Below are 5,000 nucleotides of genomic sequence, written 5' to 3' on the forward strand. Positions count from 1 at the left end.
GCCTTAGATATTGGCATACATACATTGAGTACAAAATACAAATAACAGTAAAAGAAATAGATGAAGATATACAAGGTAGAGTTTCAAGTCAATAAAAATATAGTGTATATATACACATATACATATACACACAAACATATATATATATATATATATATATATATATATATATATATATATATATATATATATACACAAGAATTATGAATAACTGTTAAATGATATCTTCCTATAATAAATCAAACATACATATACTGTATACCACTATTCTAAATAGATATATTCATCTGTAAAACACAGTAACGCTTCCACTTACACATAACTAAAGATATATACAGACATACATACATGCATAAATACATGCATACATATATAGATACATACACACTTGCATGAACATAATTTATTAAAAGGGGAAAACCTACATATATACACATAATATAAAAGAATATGATTTAATCACCAAGAACAAACACACACACACACATCAGCCACCCGTTGAGATAATACCACTCGAGTGTTATGGGGTTCTTTGACTGGCCAGACAGTACTACACTGGCTCCTCTCTGGTTACGGTTCACTTTCCCTTTGCCTACACATACACCGAATAGTCTGGCCTATTCTTTACAAATTTTCATTTGTCCTCATACACCTGACTACACTGACATAACCAAACAATTCTTCTTCACCAAAGGGGTTAACTACTATTGGTGATTGTTCAGTGGCCACTTTCCTCTTGGTAAAGGTAGAAAAGACTCTTTAGCTATGGTAAGCAGCTCTTCTAGGAGAAGGGCACTCCAAAATCAAACCATTGTTCTCTAGTCTTGGGTAGTGCCATAGTCTCTGTACCATGGCCTTCCACTGTTTTGGATTAAGAGTTCTCTTGCTTGAAGGTACACTCGGGAACACTATTCCATCTTATTTCTCTTCCTCTGGTTTTGTTATAGTTTTTAAAGTTTATATGAGACAATTATTTTAATGTCACAGTTCTTGAAACATTTTATTTCTCCTTGTTTCCTTTCCTCACAGGGCTATTTTCCCTGTTGGAGCCCCTGAGCTTATAGCATTCTGCTTTTCTAACTAGGGTTCTAGCTTAACAACAACAATAATAATAATAATAATAATAATAATATATACATATATATATATATATATATATATATATATATATATATGCAGAAGAACCACAGGGAAAATGAAAATACGAAATATACGCTTAAGTCCTGACTAGTTTCGTGATACTTCTTCAGAGGACTGATTTATTGAGAGAGGTTTCTTTACATTTTATAGGGAATGTGTATGTTTTGCTTATGTATTTATATAGATAAGGCTACCGTGTTTTCATATAAATAAACTGTACTGAGGGTAAAAATAAAACAAGAATTTACCCGCCACTAGATGACCCTCTTTGGCAGGTGTCTAATGAGCTTGGGGACTCCGCCCACTTGACCCAGGTAGCTGGTAAGGGAGTGTCATTGTTCTCTTAATCTCTATATGTATGTTCATACGTTTGCTTTCCCTATATAATGTAAAGAAACCTCTCTCAATAAATCAGTCCTCTGAAGAAGTATCACGAAACTAGTCAGGACTTAAGCGTATATTTCGTATTTTCATTTTCCCTGTGGTTCTTCTGCATCTGAGCATCACGTTTTCCTGTGATTTTTACGCATATATATATATAATGTATACTTAAATATACAGTACATAAACAGTAGACATATATGCAATATATTATATATATACAGTATATACATACAGTATATCCCATACATACAGTATATGTAAAAAACGTATAACCACGTACGAAGTAAAAATTAAAATCCATATACCTGATATAAGGGTAGTGCAGGAGAAAGTTATATTTCGTATGCCATTTACTTGTAAATGCACAGTAGACAAGCAGGAATGGATGATAATGGAAAGAAAGTAAAAAGTAATTACGCAAACTTCCCTGCAAATTAATTTTTTTTTGTCTTTTTTTTACGCAAACTTCCCTGCAAATTTAGTCTTTTTTTTTTTTTTTTTTTTTTACGCAAACTTCCCTGCAAATTTAGTCTTTTTTTTTTTTTGTTTTTTTTTTTTTTACGCAAACTTCCCTGCAAATTTAGTCCTTTTTTTTTTCTTTTTTTTTTTTACGCAAACTTCCCTGCAAATTTAGTCTTTTTTTTTTTGTCTTTTTATTTTACGCAAACTTCCCTGCAAATTTAGTCTTTTTTTTTTTTTGTCTTTTTTTTTACGCAATCTTCCCTGCAAATTTAGTCTTTTTTTTTTTTTTTTTTTCTTTTTTTTTTTTTTTGGCAGGTCAGAGCGTTATCAGTTGGGACGCGGGAACTGCCATTTCAAGTGTGGCACGGACAAGACGCGAACATTTTAGAACAGAGGCGATTATACGTATTCAAATGTGGAAAACCACGAGTACCCCTCGGGCATAAATGGTACAGTTACAGATTAAATCAACCATTACCACTGCGATTTGCTGGACAGTCGCACAAAAGGAAGAAAAAGGGGGGAGGGGGAGAAGAGGAAAGATGAGGAAAATGACAGGTTACGTGGGGCGCTTGACATGCAATACGGGGAGAGTGGGTGGGGGGAGGGGGAGGTGGGGGGGGGGGAGACGAGAGACAGTCACAGCGTTGCCAAATCACCAGAATTAGAGGAATGAAGATATTCTTTGGGTCATGAGATCACTGCTCGGAGCATTAATAGGAAGACGCGTCTCAAACAGGTTGAAACATCCGGTTGCTATAAACCCGGAACAAGCTTCGGTCCTTGTTATTCAAAAGGTTATTAACATTTAAAGGGCCCGTGCGTTCTAACGCTTCCACTGCAACAATGTTCGTAAATATTTTCAAGGAGAGCGAAATATGAATTCTGATAATTCCCATGTCATAAACATTGTGCAACATTTCAAAATTTTGGCAATTTTGTTGAAACTCGAATAATATACGTGATCATTAGTATCCTGTTTACTACCAACATATGACAACATTATAGAAAATACATATGAAAATCGTATTGCTCTAAATACAGATTTTGTGTTGTTGTTATCAGTTGAAGTTGTTACTAGTTATTTGTTTAACTATGGTTCGAAATTATAAATAACAAAAATAAAGGGGGATTTGTATACAAAATGCGTATTCGAACTGAAACTTTACCAGTGAAAATATTTTCCATTTTCTTTGATTAAATTTTGGAGATAAAAAGCAACAGGTAACATAAATAAAAACTTATAGAGATCTGCAAGAGCTAGATAACAAATATGAGAGAGAGAGAGAGAGAGAGAGAGAGAGAGAGAGAGAGAGAGAGAGAGAGAGAGAGAGAGACTCAAGAAGTTTAAAGAAGAACCAAGTTTGTGCAATAAATTTATAGATAAGGAACAAAGTAAAACAAATAACTTACAGACATCTGCAAGAATATTACAAATAAGAGAGAGAGAGAGAGAGAGAGAGAGAGAGAGAGAGAGAGAGAGAGAGAGAGAGAGAGAGAGAGAGCGTCAAATATTAAGAGAAGAACCAAGTTTGTGCATTAATTTATAGATAAAGAACAAGTAAAACAAATAAGAAATTACAGAGATCTGCAAGAATTTTACAAATAAGAGAGAGAGAGAGAGAGAGAGAGAGAGAGAGAGAGAGAGAGAGAGAGAGAGAGAGAGAGAGAGAGAGAGAGTCAAGAAGTTAAAGGAAGGGCCGAGTTCGCGGATCAAGACGTTCTCCATCTTCGAAAAAGACTCGACTTTTTGAGTAATGGTGGGAAAGGAAGAAAGGTCGTGAGGTGGAAGCAGGAAGGAAATGAAGCAGGAAAATTGTTAGGAGTGTAAGGGGAGAGGGGCATACCTACTTCCTGGGGGAAATAACATAGCAAAAAGCAGCTATAAACGTAGCATAAAAAGTATTTAATTTAGCGAAATGACTGGCCAGCGGCCGATGTGCGCGATTATGCGTAGAGAGTCTCCATTTGCCCAGAACGGATGGAACTTCGCGGTTCCAATTTTCTCGCCTCTCCGAAATCATTCTTATGGTAATGATTAAACTCCCAGTCTCATTTCCTGTTGGTCATTTCTTCACGATGTTTTTTTGAACGTCTTTCCTTTGTCGTTTTAAGGAGATTCGAGAAAATATGAAATTTTATCTTTATAATGTTCAGTCGTTGTCAACTCAGGATTGCATGGCTGTGAAAACCCAGACTTATGGTTCTTATTGTACTGGAGACCTGAATATCATGATTACATTGAACTGTTTGCATGTATTTTTCAAATCACTGCACAGGTGACTTGCCAGACTTAAGTTTGGTTTTGCGATTTAACTAAACGAATTCAACCGTTACTATTTACTGACAGATTTATCATCAAAATTACTACTACTACAAGTAGTAGTGGTAGTAGTAGTAGTAGTAGTAGTAGTAGTAGTAGTAGTAGTAGTAGTAGTAGTAGTAGCAGCAGCAGCAGCAGAGGCCATGAAAATATCAATAATTTGCCAAGCAATGTCGACAATAAATACAGTTTAAAAAAAAAAGATTTAACAGCATCAAGTGAATTAAATATAAAAAATACAGATAAAAAAAATACTCAGACTAAGAACAGGTATTAACAAATAAATAGTGTATTAAGTTCGAAAGTTTCCAAAGCATATATAAATAATAATTGCTGCTACTAATAAATAAATAAATAAATATTAGTGCATTGCCGAGCATTTTAGTGATAATAAACTGCCTTTATTATCTCATTTTGATTATGTCTCCTATGATGTACAACTAATAGAACTAGAGGGACAATTAGTAGAGCGGAGACCTCCGCCGTGGCAGCTTGTTTCTTGAACTTTTGCTCAACCTTGACCTTTGACCTCAACATGTATTAATTGGCGTGGATTTTCATAAACTAAGATATGAACCAAGTTTGAAGTCTCTGAGACAACGATGTCCAAACTTATGGCTGATTACGTGAATTGGGCCTTTTGCTTGACCTTTGACCTCGACCTTCCAAAATGTAATCATTTCCAGCTTTT

The sequence above is a fragment of the Palaemon carinicauda genome, chromosome 4 (assembly GCF_036898095.1).
Source record: "Palaemon carinicauda isolate YSFRI2023 chromosome 4, ASM3689809v2, whole genome shotgun sequence".
NCBI classification, from domain to species: Eukaryota; Metazoa; Arthropoda; class Malacostraca; order Decapoda; family Palaemonidae; genus Palaemon; species Palaemon carinicauda.